This window comes from Elephantulus edwardii, unplaced genomic scaffold (assembly GCF_000299155.1).
Source record: "Elephantulus edwardii isolate Elephantulus edwardi_28Jun2011 unplaced genomic scaffold, EleEdw1.0 scaffold00344, whole genome shotgun sequence".
Taxonomy (NCBI): domain Eukaryota; kingdom Metazoa; phylum Chordata; class Mammalia; order Macroscelidea; family Macroscelididae; genus Elephantulus; species Elephantulus edwardii.
The window spans coordinates 379,895-397,477 of record NW_006400094.1 but is presented as its reverse complement, the minus strand read 5'-3'; the positions used below and the strand labels follow the sequence as shown (position 1 = coordinate 397,477).

The following is a 17,583-nucleotide window of genomic DNA, read 5'->3' as shown; positions in this document are numbered from 1 at the left end:
GAGCCCTGCTTGTAACTGATGCATACAGAAGATGGATCTCTTTCAAGATCTCAGTCTTCGAGGTAAGCAAGTCTCACAAGATTAGCAAGTCCCACAAGGTAATTGATGCCTACAGGAGACTAGCCTTTCCAGGATCTCAAGCAACAAGGTAAGTGAGCCCCACAGTTAACTGATGCCCAGAGGAGACAGACTTCCAGGATCTCAACCCTACAAGGTAAGTGAGCCCCACATCCACATGTAACTGATGCATATGGAAGATCTCTTTAAAGATCTCAGTCCTACAAGGTAAGTGACCTCCACAAGGTAAGTGACAACTGTAGGAGAATGGGCCTTTCCAGAATCTCAGCCCAACAAGGTATGGGAGCCCCATGAGGCAAGCGAGCCCTACAAGGTAATTGTGTACAGGAGACTGAGCCTTTCCAGGATCTCTGGCCCACAAGGTAACTGATGATTCCAGGAGACAGAGCTTTCAAGGATCTCAACCCCACAAGGTAAGGGAGCCCCACATGTAACTGATACGATAGAAGACTGAGCCCTTCCAGTATCTCAGCCCCACAAGGTGAGTCTCAGAAGGTAACTCAGAAGTTCAGAGAGCCCCACAGGGTAAATGATACTTCCAAGAGACTGAGCCCTTCCAGAATCTCAACCGTAAAAGGTAAGCGAGACCCACAGGGAACTGATGACTTTAGGAGAATGAGCCCTTCAAAGATTTCAGCCCCACAAGGTAACTGTTACCTGTAGGAGACTGAGCCCTTCCAGGATCTAAGTCCCACAAGGTAAATGATGATTGTAGGAGGCTGAGCCCGACAAGGTAACTGATACCTGGAAGAGACTCGGGCATTCCAGTGCCTCAACACACAAGTAAGCAAGCCCTACAAGGTAACTGATGCCTGTAGGAGAGGGAACCCTTCTAGCATTTCAACACTGCACGGTAAGGGAGCCCCACTAGGTCATGGATGCCTGTAGAATGACCCGTTCAAGCATCTCACTTCCAAAATGCAAGTAAGCCCCACAAGGTAACTGATCCCTGTAGGAGACCGAGCCCTTTAAGAATCTCAGCCCAACAAGGTAAGTGAGCCCCATAAAGTAACTGAGGCTTCCAGAATCGGAATCTACAAGGTAAGCATGCCCTACAGGTAACTGATGCATAAAGAAGACTGAGCCCTTCCAGTATCTCAGCCCCATAAGCTAAGTGAGTACGAAAAAGTAACTGAGTCCTGAAGGAGACAGCCCTTCCAAGATCACAGTCCCCACAAGGTCAGCCCACCTTAAAAGTTAATGAATGTGTGTTGATCTGAGGCCTTCCAGGATCTCAGGTCCACATGTAGATGAACTCAACAAAGTAACAGAGGCCTGTAAGGGAGTGAGTCCTTCCAGGATCTCAGCCACAGAAGTTAAGCAAGCACTACATTGTAACTGATGCCTCTAAGAGAGTGAGTCCTTCCAGGATCTCAACCACAAAAGTTAAGCAAACCATACAATGTAACTGATGCCTCTAAGAGCGTGAGCCCATCCAGGATCTTACTTCTACAAGGCAAGTGAGCCCCACAAAGTAACAGATGCCTGTAGATCTGAGCTTTACCAGGATCTCAGTCCCACAACCTAAGCAGGCCTCATAAATGTAACTGATTCTGCCAGGAGACTGAGGCCTTCCAGGATCTCAACCCCACAAGTTAAGTGAGTCTAACAAGCTATCTGATGCCTATAGGAAAATGAGCCCTTCCAGAATCTCAGCCACACAAGGTAAGCGAGCTCCACAAGGTAACTGATGCCTGTAGGAGACTGAGCCTTCCAGGGCCACAGCCCAACAAGGTGAGCCCACCTTCCATGGTAACTTATGCCTCAAGGAGACTGAGCCCTTCTAGGATCTCAACCCACAAGGTAGGCGAATCTTATAAGTTAAATAATACCTCTAAGAGAGTGAGCCCTTCCAGGATCTATGTCCTACAAGGTAAGTGAGACCCACAAGGTAACAGATGCCTGCAGATTTCAGTACTTCCAGGAACTCAGCTCCACAAAATAAGCAAGCACATAGGTAACTGAAGCATAAAGAAAAGTGAACCCTTCCAGGATCTCAGCCCCACAAGGTAAGCGAGCCTCACAATGCAACTGGTGCCTGTAGGAGACTGAGTCCTTCCAGATTCTCATCAGCACAGGTAAGTGAGTCTGACAAGGTAACTGATGCCTGGTGGAGACAGAGCCTTTTCAGGATCTCAACACCACAAGGTAAGTGAGCCCCAGAGTTAACTGATGTATATAGAAGACCGACCCCTTCAAAGATCTCAGTCCTACAAGGTAAGCAAGCCCCACAATGTAACTGGCGCCTGTAGGAGACCAAGCCCTTTCAAATTCTCATCACCACAGGTAAGTGACTCTGACAAAGTAACTGGTGCCTCGAGGAGACAGAGCCTTCCAAGATCTCAACTCATAAGGTAAGCGAGCCCCGCTTGTAACTGATGCATATAGAAGATGGATCTCTTTCAAGATCTCAGTCCTACAAGGTGAGCAAGTCCCACTAGGTAACTCATGCCTATAGGAGACTGAGCCCTTCCAGGATCTCAAGCCACAAGGTAAGTGAATCCCACAGTGAACAGATGCATATTGAAGACCAACCTCTTCCAGGTGTCAGCCCCACAAGGTAAGTGAGCCGCACAATGTAACTGGTGCCTGTAGGAGACTGAGCCCTTCCACATTCTTATCACCACAGGTAAGTGAGTCTGACAAGGTAAATGATGCCTGGAGGAGACAGAGCGCCCTTTCAGGATCTCAACTCACAAGGTAAGCGAGCCCTGCATGTAATTGATGCATATAGAAGACAGATCTATTTCAAGATCTCAGTCCTACAAGGTAAGCAAGCCCCACAATGTAACTGACGCCTGTAGGAGACTGAGCCCTTCCAGATTCTCATCACCACAGGTAAGTGAGTCTGACAAGGTAAATGATGCCTGGAGGAGACAGAGCCCTTTCAGGATCTCAACTCACAAGGTAAGCGAGCCCTGCATGTAATTGATGCATATAATAGAAGACCAACCTCTTCCAAGATCTCAGTCCTACAAGGTAAGCGAGCCCCACAGTGTACCTGACACCTATAGGAACTGAGCCTTTTCAGATTCTCATCACCACAGGTAAGTGAGTCTGACAAGGTAACTGATGCATCTTCCAAGATTGCAGTCTAGAAAGGTCAGCCTGCCCTGCAAGGTAACTGATGCCTCTAAGACAGTGAGTCCTTCCAGGATCTCAACCCACAAAGTAAGAGAGCTCCACAAGGTAACTGATGCCTGTAGGAGACTGAGTCTTTTCAGTATCTTAAATGACAAGGTAAATGATGCCTGGAGGAGACAGAGCCTTCCAGGATCTCAACTCACAAGGTAAGCGAGCCCTGCATGTAATTGATGCATATAGAAGACAGATCTATTTCAAGATCTCAGTCCTACAAGGTAAGCAAGTCCCACTGGAAACTGATGCCTATAGGAGACTGAGCCCTTTCAGGATCTCAAACCACAAGGTAAGTGAGCCCCACAGTTAACCGATGCGTGAAGACCAACCTCTTCCAAGATCTCAGTCCTACAAGGTAAGCGAGCCCCACAGTGTACCTGGCACCTATAGGAACTGAGCCTTTTCAGATTCTCATCACCACAGGTAAGTGACTCTGACAGGGTAACTGACACGTAAAGGAGATATAGCCCTCCCAGGATCTCAACTCCACAAGGTAAGTGACCCCCACAATTAAATGATCCATACAGAAGACTGACCCTTTGCAAGATTTCAATCCTATAAGGTAAGCCAGTCCTGCAAGTTAACTGATGCCTATAGGAGACTGAGCCCTCCTAGTTCTGAAACCACAAGGTAAGTGAGACCCACAGTAAACTGATGCCTGCAGGAGACAGCGCCTTCCAGGATCACAACTCACAAGGTAAGCGAGCCCCACATGTAACTGATGCATAGAGAAGATGGATCTCTCTCAAGATCTCAGTCTTCGGGGTAAGCAAGTCCCACAAGATAAGCAAGTCTCACAAGGTAATTGATGCCTATAGGTGACTGAGCCTTTCCGGGATCTCAAGCTACAAGGTAACTGGCGCCTGTAGGAGACTGAGTCCTTTCAGATTCTCGTCACCACAGGTAAGTGAGTCTGACAAGGTAACTGATGCCTGGAGGAGACAGAACCCTTCCAGAATGTCAACTCACAAGGTAAGCGAGCCCCGCATGTAATTGATGCATACAGAAGCTGGATCTCTTTCAAGATCTCAGTCTTCAAAGTAAGCAAGTCCCACAGGTAAGCAAGTCCCACAAGGTAACCGATGCCTATAAGAGACTGAGCCCTCCTGGGATCTCAAGCCACAAGGTAAGTGAGTCCCACAGTTCACTGATGCCTGGAGGAGACATCCTTCCACGATCTCAATCCTACAAGGTAAGCGAGCCCCACATCCACATGTAATTGATGCATATGGAAGACAGATCTCTTTCAAGATCTCAGTCCTACAAGGTAAGCAACCCCCACAAGTTAAATGACACCTGTAGTAGAATGGGCCATTTCAGAATCTCAGCCCAACAATATAAGGGAGCCCCACAAGGCAAGCGAGCCCTACAAAGTAATTCATGTGTATAGTAGACTGAGCTCTTCCAGGATCTCAACCCAGACGGTAAACGAGCCCAACAAGGGAATTGTGCATAGGAGACTGAGCCCTTCCAGTATCTCAGCCCCACAAGGTAAGTGAGTCTCAGAAGGTAACTCAGAAGTTCAGAGAGCCCCACAGGGTATCTGATACTTCCAAGAGACTGAACCCTTTCAGAATCTCAACCGTAAAGGTAAGAGAGACCCATAGGTAAATGATGACTTTCACCGAATGAGTCCTTCAAGGATCTCAGCCCCACAAGGTAACTGTTACCTGTAGGAGAGTCAGCCGTTCCAGGATCTAAGTCTCACAAGGTAAGCAAGTCCCACAAGCCAATGGATTACTGTAGGAGGCTGAGCCCTTCCAGGATTAGACTGTCACAAGGTAAATGAGAGAGCCCCACAAGGTTACTGATACCTAGAAGAGACTCATTCCTCCCAGTACCTCAACACACAAAGTAAGCAAGTCATACAAGGTAACTGATGCCTGTAAGAGAACAAGCCCTTCTAGGAACTCAACACTGGATAGTAAGTGAGCCCCACAAGGTCATTGATGCCTGTAGGAGACTGACCCCTTCAAGCATCTCACTCCCAAAAGTTAGTGAGCCCCACAAGGTAACTGATGCCTGTAGGAGACTGAGTCTTTTCAGTATCTTAAAACCACGAGTTGAGTCCCACAAGATAACTGATGCCTGTAGGAGACAGAGCCCTTCCAGGACCTCAGCCCCACAAGGTCAGCCAGGCTTACAAGGTAACTGATACGTGTAGGAGACTGAGCCCTTCCAAGCATCTCAGCCCTGCAAGGTAAGCGAGTCCCACAATATAAGTGATGCCTGTAGGAGCCTGAGACCTTCCAGGTATCTCACCCTCACATGGTAAGCAAACCTTAAAAGGTAAATGAACCATAGACGTACCGGAACCCCACCAGGTAAGCTAGACACAGAAGGTAACAGAGCCTAAGTGGGTGTCTGAGACCACAGGGTAAGGAAGCCCTGCCAGTTCACTGAACCAAAGAAGGCAATGAAGTCCTTTAAGGTCACTGAGCCCCTAAAAGGTAACTGAGTCCTGCAAGCAAGCTGAGGCCTACAAGGAAATAGATTCTTAAGCTAAGCCAGCCTTTCAAGGTAATAAAAACCCCACAACTTACTCCTGAGCCCTTCAGGAGGTTAGGAGGCTCTAACTCTCATGGGACGAGACTGTCCACCTTTGTCCTTTGGAGTGGCTGGTGGACATGAACCTTCTGGGTGAGTGAGAAAGCCCCCTATCAACTAGGCCACCAGAACTACATCTCTCAAGGTACCTGAGCCTACCAGGTAAGCCCTGTGAGAATGCTGAGCCTCACAAGATAACGCACGCATACAAGGTAAGTGAGATCCTATGAGGGAAACAAGGTAAGGGAATCCTAAGAGGGACCCAACCCTACCTGGTAACAGATCCCTGGGAGGTGATGAGTCCAAGAAGATAACTGAGCCACACCACGTATAACCAAGCACACACACAAGGTAAGGGAGGCCCATGGTCTAACCAAGTTGTTCAAGGCCAGTGACCCCCCCCCCAAAAGGTAGGTGAGCCCTGTGAAGAAGGAGAAAGGATAACAAGGCAATGTTATTGGGAGACCCAAGAGAATGCTGTGCCCTAGGACGTAAGTGAATCCTAAAATAAAGCTGAGCGTTGTAAGAAAGCTGAGCCCTAAAAGCAAGCTGAACTCTGGGAAGAAGCTGAGGTAATAATCCTATCAGGTAAATGAACCCTACAGGTAACAGATCTAATTTCTATGGGGTAAGTGATTCCTACAAAGTCCATGGCCTGAAAGTACAACTGAGTCACACAAGGTAAGTGACCACCTTTTAAAGGTAACTGAGCACCACGAGGTAAATGTACCCCATAAGGTAAGTGAGTCTGACAAGGTAAATGAGCGCCACAGTAGATCTGAGCTGTACAAGGTAAGTGAGCCCCACAAGTTAAGTGAGCTTTACAAAAGACCTGAGAAAGTAGGAGAGTTCCGGAAGGAAAAAGAGTACCTTGACAAGGTAAGGGAGCCCCACAAGGTGACACGCACAGCCTGAGTGACCCCTGATGGTAAAAGAGCTCCTCAAGGTAGGTAAGCTCTAAGAGATAACTAAGTCTTATGAAGCAACTGACACAGTGAGGAAGCAAAGAGCTTACTGAGCACAATGACCAACCAGGTGCAAGAGGTAAGTGATCAAGGACATAGAGCCCTGCAAGGTGACTGAGACCTACAAGGTCAGTATGTGAACCCTATCAGGTAAGTGAGCCTCAAAGGTACGTGTATCCTACAAGATGAATGGGTCTCAAAAGGTAAGTGAATCTGATAAGGGACCCCAGAAGACAACAGAGTCCTACAAGGTAAGTGAGCCCCCCTAGGAAAATGAGGCCCTGTCAGGAAACAGAGTCCCAGGAGCGTTCTGAGCCCTGTGAGGTCAGAAAAGATCCAAGATAACTGAAGCCCAGAAAGATCCTGAGCCTCAGGTGGTAAGAAAGCCCTGAGCATCAACGGAGCCTCAGGAGGGGAGTTTGAGGATGACAGGGAGCCCTTGGAGGATGCTGAGACAGACCTACAGCATAACGTAGGCCCAGAAGGTAAGTCAGATTCAAAACAGAAATGAGTGGCACCAGGTAGGGGAGCTCTAAAAAGGTGAGTGAGACCTGGGTGGAAACTCACCTTACCCTGTGACAGAAAACTGAGAGGTAAATGAGCATCTCAAGGTAAGTGAGCCTCTCCAGGTAAGTGAGCCCCTCAAGGTAAGTGAGCACTCCAAGGAAATGGAGCGTCACTGAGCACCACCAGATAAGTGAGCACCAGAAGGTTACGTGAGCACCACGATGACATAGCAGAGCACAAGAAGATGAGCATCACGAGGGAAAGCACCACAAGGTAAGAGTGCACTCCAAGGTAAGCAGAGCACCACAAGGAAGTGAGCATGACAAGGTCACAGAGCATCACAGGGTGAGCGAGAATGACAAGGCTGAGCACTACAAGGTCAGTGAGCACCTCCAGGTAAGTGAGCACCTCCAGGTAAGTGAGCACCTCCAGGTAAGTGAGCACCTCCAGATAAGTGAGCACCTCCAGGTAAGGGAACATCTCAAGGTCAGTGAGCATCTCAAGAAGGTCAGGGAGTACCACAAGTTAACAGAGCATCACCAGGTAAGTGGGCACCAGGTTGTCATAGGGCATCACAAAGTAAATGAGCACCTCAAGGTGACCAGCACAAAGGAAGGGAGCACCACAAGGTAAGTGAGCACAACAAGGTAACATGGCAAGACCAGGTAAGTGAGCACTACAAGTTACTAGAACAGTACAAGGTAGGGGAGCAGCGCAAGGTAAGGGAGCACTGCAAGGTAAGTGGGCAGCACAAGGTAACAGAAGTTCACGTGGTACGTGAGCACTTCAAGGTCACAGAGCACTGTAATTTAAGACAGCACCTCAAGGTAAAGGAGCACCACAAGATAAGGGAGCATCTCAAGGTAAGAGAGTACCACAAGGTAATAGCACCATAAGGTAACAGGGCATCACAAGGTAAGTAAGCACTCCAAGGCAGTGAACACCTCAAGGGAACTGTTCACCACAAAGTAAGCGAGCACCAAAGGACAATGGGGCTTTGCAAGGTAAGGGAGCACCCCAACATAAGTGAGCACCACCCGCTAACTGAGCACTGCCAGGCCACGGAGCGTCACAAGGTAAGTGAACATTACAAGGTCACGGCATTACAGGGGAAGTAAGCACAAGGGAACAGAGCACCACAAGGTAAGGGAGCAGAAAGTACAGCAACACCTCAAGGGAACTGAGAACCACAGATAAGGGAGCACCTCAAAGACCATCACAAGGTAAGGGAGCATTACCAGGTCACAGAGCACCACCAGGTCACAGAGCACCACCAGGTAAGTGTACTGCAAGGTAAGTGAGTATCACAAGATGACCGAGGATGACAAGGCACCACCAGGTAAGTGAGGACCTCAAGGGAACTGAACGCCATCAAGTAAGTGAGCTGATCAGTGTACCTGAGTGCAAGAAATAAGTGTGCACAACCAGGTAAGTAAGCACCATCAGGTAAATGAGCACGACACTGTGACAGAACACCCTGTCAGTATGTGAGCCTCTACAATGTAAATGAAACAAGGTAAGCCGAATCCAAAAGGTAAAGGAGCTTTCCACGGTTAACTGAGCCCCATCAGGTAAGTGAGCCCTATAAGGTCACCAAGTCCTCTGCATCAGTAACATGAGAGCCCAGTGACCCTGCCCCAGGAAGATTCTGAGCCCCAGGAGGTGAGGGAGGCCCACCAGGAGACTGAACTCTCCAAAGTACCTGAGCCCCACAAGGTAATTGAGCCCTAGGAGGGTGTGGAGACCTAAAACCAATCTAAATGAAGGCCCAGAAGGGGCGTGACACCCAAAACAGAAATGAGTGGCCCAAGGTAAGCGAGCCCTATGTGGAAACTCACCCCACCCTGTAACAGGAGCTCTGAGGTGTTGGAGCCCAGCAAGGTCCCAGCACACAGGGTAAAGGAAGGCCACAAGGTAACAGACCTATGAGCAAACTAATGCAGAACAAGGTCAGTAAGGCCCGGGAGGATATCGAGCCCGTGAGGTAAGTGACCCTCGAAGGGAAGCTGAGTCGTACAGGGAAGTGGAGGCACAGGAGGTAAGAGTCCTACCAGGCAGATGAACCCCAGGTGTAACTGAGCAATAAGATGAAAATGATGATGCTGCCAGGTAAGGAAGGCCCTACAAGGTAACTTAAACCTATAGGAGAATGAGGCTGGTCATATATCTGAGCATGACAAGATAACTGAGCCACCCAGGTAAGGGAAGCCCTCCAGGTAACCGAGCCACTCAGGTGACTGAGATCCTCAAGGTAACTGAGCCACCCAGGTGAGTGAGACCCTCCGGGTCACTGAGCCACCGAGGTGAGTGAGCCCCTCCATGTAACTGAACTACACAGGTGAGTAGGTCTCTCCAGGTCATTGAGCCACCCACGTGAGTGAGCCCCTCAGGTAACTGAGCTCCTCCAGGTCACTGAGCCATCCAGGTGAGTAAGCCCTTCCAGGTAACTGAGTCACACAGGTGAGTGAGCCCCCCCTCCAAATGAGTGAGCCCCTCAGGTAACTGAGCCCCTAAAGGTAACTGAGCCACACAAAGTAAGCTAGAACCCACAGGTAAGTAAACACCTCAGTAAATGAGCCTCAGAAGGTGAGCAGCAGAGCCAACGAGGTACGTGAGGCACGCCAACACAAGTCCAAGGTACCTGAGCCAAGCAAGGAAAGTGAGCCCCACAAGTGATTGCACCTGACAAGGTGAGCCCCATAAGGTAAGTTGAGTCTCCCACCTTGAGTCACATAAGTTAAGAGCTCTGTGAGATAAGGGAGCCCACCCCCCAGGTAAATAAGGCCCATCCTAAACTATGCTGAATATGGTAGTCAGTCCTGCAAGATACCTGAGCCCAACAAGGTGAGTGAGCATAAGAGGGAAACTGAGTCCCACGAAGAAAGTGAAGATAACCAGGTACGAGAGCCAGGAGGATCCTGACGAATGAGCCCTCAGAGGAAGGTGAGGTCGAGGAAGTCACACTCCTCCCAGGTACGTGAACACGAGCCCTATCAGTCCTAAGACGTAACAGAGCTCGAGGAGGTAAGTGAGATCTTTGGGGTCACTGAGGGCCAGGGAGTGCTTATCCTCAAGAGGAAGGTGAGCCCCCCACAAGGTGAGTCCCACAGCTAAGGTTCCCTGAAGGTAGGTGAGTCCTTCAAGGGAAGATTATGAACCCCAGGAGGTGAGAGAGCCCCATGAGGACACTGGCCCTTGAAAGACTGAGTGAGTTCTGAGGAAAAGGATCCAATGGGTAAGTCAACCCTTCCAGGTACTAAAACTCAAAGCGTACGGTGGACCCTTCAGCAGGATAGGAGCTATAAATTGCATGGGAAATGACTGCCCACATTTCTCTCTCAGAGACGCTGCTGGACACGAACTCCTCGGGTTAGCAGAGCAACTTCCTACCTACAAGGCCAGTGGAACCGCCGTTCTCAAGGTACGTGAGCCTGCTAGGTGACTGAGCATAAGAAAGAGCGGAGATCTCCCAACCCAAGAACTGAAGCACACACGATCCGTGAGCGCTTCTTCGGAAAGTGAGTCCCGGACGAGAGCCCAGTGAGGTACGTGAGATCAAAGATGGAATGGAGGCCCCAACACAAGTGAGCCATTCAAATAAACTGAGTCCTAGAGACAAGGGAAAGGAGCTCTGGTGGCCTAGTGTTAAGACGCTGTGCTGCAATCCCAAAGACACATGGATCGAATCCACCAGTGGGAGAAGGATGGACAATCACCTCCAGTGCAATTTACTGCCTCTGGAAACCCGCTGGAGGGTCAGCTGTGGGTCTGTTTTGACTTGACAACACACAACGACAATGACAACAATGTGAGTCCCACAAGGTGAGTCCACATAAGGTAACTGAGCCACAGAAGATATGTGAGGCCCCCACACAACTGGACCTGACAAGGTGAGGCCCAAAAGCTAAGTAAGTCTCACACCTTGAGTTGCATAAGGTAAGTGAACTCCTGTAAGGGAACCAGGCCCTTCTAGGTAACCGAGCCCTTCCCTGGACCTGACAAGTTGAGCTCCATAAGGTAAGTAAGTCTCGCACCTTGTGTTGCATAAAGTAAGTGAACTCCTGTGAGGGAACTGGGCCCCTCTAGGTCTCTGAGCCCTTCCAGGTAACACAGTGCACCCAGGACAAGAAGCTGTATGAGGACCGAGAGCTACCCAAGGTAAGACAGCCACACCAGGTAAGTGAGCTCTCCCAGGTAACCCACATGTAACACACGATGCTGCAGTGGGTTTATTGTTCAATATGGCTTTCCTGGACCATTGCCTGTGACTCCCCAACATGGCTGGGTGGAACATGCAAAGAGGGGTTGTCCTCTGTTCACGTGGGCACTGGTCAGTTCTGCCATCTCACCCAGGTACATATTGAACAGGCTGGACAGTGGAAGATGAGAATCTCATGACCATCAAGGAATAAGAGGCAGAGACGGCAATGCACATCCTTCAGGACCTGACATTCCTGTGCCTGTCAGACTGGATCCTACACAAGTACAGCAACGGGAGAAGCAGAGATGCACAGGAGACAGAGGCTGAGCAGGGACCGCTGCACCATGGAGCCGGAGCCAGGATCCTTCGCCCAAGCTTGCTGGAGGGCTGTCCAGTGGGGAGAAGACACACCACGACTGGCATCTCCCTGGAGCATGCTTGAGAAGCTGTCCCTGGTGAACATTTTCACTTTCTTGGCAATCTGAATTGTAACTTGTTAACTTCCTGGAATAAATCCTGTAAGTGTGAAGATCGTTCTGAGTTCTGTGTGGTCATTGCAAAGGATTAGTGGACCCACTAAGATTCCTGGCAGAGGCAGTGGGTGTTGGAATTGGTAGAAGTTGCTGCAGGAGTGTGTGTGTGTGTGTGTGTGTGTGTGTGTGTGTGTCGGGGGGGGGTCTGGCCTCTTAGGCACTGGCTGTGTATTGTGGATGGTAATGTGCAGTAATTGTAAGGCAAGGAGTCCAGCTGTGTATTAGTGAAGAGCTTGGTTACTAAGCAAGGAGCTGGTGGTTGGCACCCACTTCCTGGCCCACGTGATCTGCTTCCCTAAATATGACAGCTTTCAGAACCTTTGGAGCTGGTCTACACTATTCTGTTGGGTCAGCAGGAAATCAAAACTGAATGAATCATTTTTATTTCACACCAAGAAAACAAAGAGGTCTGTCTTGAAGAGAGTGAAGCCAAGTTTCTCCTTGGAGACAAGGATTTTGAAGCTCCATCTCACATACTTTGGGTACATAGCCAAGAGGGACTGGTCATTGGAGGACATCATGCTCAGAAAGGTGGAGGGAGAGTTGAGGAGAGGAAGACCCTGGATGAGAGGGATTGATAACAATAACTGGGGCTACAAGGGTAGATGTGTTGGAGTCAGTGAGACAGACTCAGGACAGGGGAGGCTTCAGAGTTGTATATATGGTTGCTGAGAGTCACAGGCGACTCGATGGCACATAACAACATGGATGAACTGTAATGAACGTAGTTATGGGAAGATGATTAATAAGGTGATTGATGCAATAAATCTGTGACATCTAAGCTCCAAATTGCAAGAAGCAGTCTATGGTCAAGCCACTCAACATTTGAAAACAGGCCCATGAGTTGTCAAAGGCTGCCCTTGACCCGTCAGATTGCCATGCATTAGATGGGCTGGCAAGACAAACACAGCAAGGGGCTCAAATGCACCAACATCACTGGGAAAGACCAAGTCCAGAGAAAAACATTCTGTGTAAATTCACGCAAGTCTCCATAATCTGTTCTTGGATCCTTCACCTATGTCTTAAATTGACCCACACTCACTTGGCTTTGAACCCATCATTTCCTCCCCCCAGCAGTGCCACCAGAATCTAGAATTTATTTTTTTACATGATAGATACTTTCTGAGTGTTGCCACTTCCTTCAGAATTTCTACTGACAACATCCAGGCAAAGTTCTTGTCCACGTTCTCACGACTGAACCAGCACACCCTCTCCTCGGTTATCGACTCAGGCTCCACAGACCGGGTCATTCAGCGAAAACTGAGGTCATGAGGATGCAGACATCAGATTGCAAAGGGGTTGGGTGACGATTATATTGTTCTATCACTGGCCAACTGGATCATGACAGAGCTGCTAAATGACATGGCATGCAGGACCACCAAGTGACATCGTCACGTGACAATCACGTTGGCATCTCATCCTTGCCAAACTGAGAGTCCTGGGTCTGCTAAGTGGACGCATGACCTGGACAGCATCACTGTTTTACACTGACATGGCAATTTCCACAGCAGGGAATGATGATTCAAGAGCCCTGGTGGTGCAGAGGTAAAATGCTTGGCTGCTAACCGAAAGACTGGTAGCCTAAATCCACTCAAATGACTCCATCGCAGAGACAATGATTTGATTGTGCAAGTGACAACAGCCCAGAAAACCTTTCAGCTACATCAAGAACATGTGTCTTTCAAGGAAAGAGGAGAAAACTGATTGCTGCTTTCTGCTGGAAGCTTCGAGACAGAAAGGGATGCACATGTGGGTTGCCTGAGACGGTTCTATCCAGCTCCATGATTTTCTCGGATGCCATTCATAAAATGGGTGGTGGGAGATGGTGGTGGTCCTCATCACAGATAAAGTCCCAGGGTAAGGAAGAGTTGAGCTGCTTCCAACCCACGATGACGGAGTGTAACAGAGCAGAGCTAGTCTGTCACCATTATGAGACCAGAAGAGCAGGTTTTCCTTCCCCAGAGCAACTGGGTGGGTTCAAACGGACGTTTTCATTAGCGGCTGATTTTGTAACCCCCGCTCACCCCAGCAGAGCTCCTGGGGTCAAGAAATGCCATCCTTCAACTGAAAACTTAAATTGGAGTCAATGTCCATTTGTTCCAGATCTGTGAGAAAACCAGAGATGAGGGGTACTTAATCTAGATAATAAATGATCTGGGAGACTCAACTCCCCCAGTGCACACGACACGCACCAGGAGAAGTTACACGTGAGGAAGGAAAAGAAGGAGAACATGGAAGTTAGAAACTGACCTTGTGAACAACATAATTTCAGATTTTACAGCCTCACCCTTGACAGTTGTGTGTGCCAGGAATGCCGGAAGGAAAGGAATCTTGAGTGCAGTGGTGGATGGAAGGTCTCTGCAAACAAGTGCCAGACTGCATCTTTGTTCGGCTCAGATACTTAAATTTAAATTAAAACAGCAGACAGCCACTTGAGTCACCCTCAGGGAATGGATATATACATACACACAAAAAAATAAAAAAATCTGACACTAACCCCACGACCCAGGGGACAGATGATGTATTTTTATAGAAAAAGAAAATAAACAATCACATGATTATTCATTCCACAGTCACTGTGCTGTCTCTTGGGGGGAAAGATACAGACAAAAAAAAATCGATTGGATATTATGAAAAATTCATTTTTAATCAAATCTGCCAGGCATCTGGCTTGATCTGTGTGTTTTATAATCACACGGGTAGATGTATTTTTCTAAATGATTCTGGGGTAAGAAAGGTTACCTTTCTCTCAGCCATCTCCTAGAACTTGGGAAGAAAATGCCATGTTTGGGTCAAAAGAGGGGCCTTGAAAAGGCCTAGATCAATGGTAACTAATTGTATAAAATATAGTATATATAAATGTATGAAACACAATGTAACTAACTGAAAGATTGTACGAAATACAATGTATGTGAATGAAACACAATGCAAATGAATTGTTGTATGAAAATTTTAAAGAAGGATTTTTTTTTCCTTTTTAAAGACTATCTTTCCCTTTGTGGAATGCTGAGGGCTCTCTGAAGAGTGGGGGGAAGGAGGAAGATGAGAGAACTAGAGATCCTGCAAATATTAGGGGCTGCCAGATGTGGGAATTCCTCCGGGAAGTCTCTGCAGAGGGGCGTGCAATTTGATGCTACCCTTCACCTCTCTTACTTACAGACTCATCAGCAAACTGCAGCGGGGATGGGCTGGTGGCAGGTGGCACTCTGTCATTGTTACAATGACACAGGAGTGAACAGGGTCTTCTTGTCATTTTTCTTGGTGAGAGGAATCAGAGAGGAAGAAGGGAAATGCACGGAGGAGACAAGTGCACATCACTGAAGCCAAATAAGATTTTCTTTCATTTTACCACATATTCTTCCCATTTTATTTCCCCCCCCCACCCCCGCACTCATTCATTGTTGCACATGTTCCTCCCGGCCCACCCCTCTCTCCAGTTCGCTTTTCTCTTTAAAAAAATAAAAACCTTTCATTGTTACACAACCTTCCCTCCCCCAAGTCCACAGTCCACTTTACTATGCACTTCTTTGTCTGGAATTTTGTCTTGAAAACAATACCTAATCCTATATTCCTTTTAATCAGTTTTCTCCCTCATTTGTTTCAATGCAGTATACGTGATTTACCCCTCTTTTCTTAGATTCCCCCCAACCCCAATGTCAGTCTCGTTTTATAAACAGTGGCACTATGCAGTATTTGTCCTTCTATCGCTGACATATTTCACTCAAAATACTGTCCTCCAGGGTCACCCATTTTGTATAATATTTCATTAATTCCTTTTTTTAAAAATGAAGAATAGTATATTCCATTGTGTGAATATACCAGAGCTTCTCTATCCATTTGTTTGCTGATGGGCACTTGGGTTGTTTCCAGCTCTCTGCTATTGTGAACAAAGCAGCAAACAACAGGTTTGCTTTAGTGCCAGTTCTGGTTTATTTAGGGTATATGCCCAGTAGTGGAATTGCTAGGACAAATGGTATTTCTATTTCCAACTTTTTGAGAAAGTGCCATATTGCCTTCAAGAATGCTTACACCATTTTATATTCCCACCAACAGTGAATAAGGGTTCCAGTATCTCCACAACTTCGCCAGCATGTGTTGTTTGCTGCTCTGCTGAATTTTGCTATTCTTACTAGGGTAGATGATATCTCACAGCTGTTTTGCAAATATGATTTCCAAATGCTCTTTTGTTACCATGGACTCTATGGCCCCTAGCAACAGATGACAGCATGACCACGGATCAGGGAGCTCTGGTGATCAAGTATGTAAGGAGTTGACCTGCCAACCCAAACGCAGGTAGTTGGAATCCACTAGCTGCTCCGAGGAAGAAACATGGGTAATCTTGACCGTACAGCCTCTAAAAACCTACTGCAGGACGAGGTAGGAGTCCTTTCTGGCTGAATGGCAATGAGTTGGAGAATGAGTGTGATCAATCACCTGTGTGTCTCTCAGCTGGTCATACTGCAGTGGCTTGTATGCAGTCAAGATGCTGGAAACGACATCATTGGTAGTTCAAACTCCAGTAGGCTCACCCATGGTGGATAGGTTTCTATGGACAGATGTGGTCATCTGTGTCTGAATATTAGCCCGAGGACACCCTGTGGATCACATCAGGATTTGACAGACTTGCGTGTACTGGATGCATCCCCAGTGCATCATGGACGTTGAGGACATTGTGTTTGATGCAGTGAAGGGCCATTCAGGATGGGGAGACCCACAGTGAGAGGGTATGGACTCACAATTCACTGAAACATTCATGGGAGCACCCAAGCGGTTGAGTCAGGAGTACTGGACAATAATTCCTTCAGTTGTCTGTCAATAGCTACTCTAGCTGTTTTGAGATGATCTTCTACAATATTTTGTTTGCATGTGATATTGGTGATATTGCTGGAGAATTTCTACCTTCTGTTGCGTCACTTTCCTTGGGAATGGGAACAAATATGTATCTCTTCCAGTCAGATGGCAAAGTAGGTGTCTTCCAAATTTCCAAACACAGACTGGTGAGCATGTCCAGGGATGTTAGGTAGAACCTATCATTTACTATTCCATCGATTCCTGGGGTCCTTTCTCCCCCCCAATGCCTTCATTGAAACTTGAACGTCTTTTCTTCATCACCATTCGCTCCTGATCATATGGTACTGAAATATTTCATGATCAACTATTTTTTTTTTTAAAACTGACAATTTGCTATGTGGGGGATTGGATGGGGTGGGAGGGAATGGTGTGTACAGTATTGCTATTTTATAATTTGTGTATGTTTTTGTTGTTACATGCTGTCAAGCTATGACTCATAGAGACCCAAAGAACAAGAAATCTGAACCTTGACCTATCCCGAGTCATCTTCACCATTTGTACCATATTTGAGACCATTGTTAAGGTCACAATGTCAATGTATCTCATTGAAAGCCTCCCCCACCTTCGCTCATGCTCTGCTCTTCCAAGTATGATGTCCTTTTCCAAGGACCGGTTATTCCTAGAGACATGCTCAAAATATGTGAGACAAAGTTTCACTTGTTGTTATGTGCCATCGTCGAGTTGCTTGCAACTCATAGCAACCCTATGTACAACAGCCCTAAACCCTGCTCTATCCTGTGCCAATCGCACTGCTTCTGACACA

The 17,583-nt window shown here is 47.6% G+C and overlaps 1 pseudogene; it reads left to right on the top strand.

Moving 5' to 3' along the window:
• The first annotated feature begins 8,546 nt into the window (after positions 1-8,546).
• LOC102874429 overlaps positions 8,547-17,583 on the top strand; it is a 28,175-nt pseudogene continuing 19,138 nt past the window's right edge.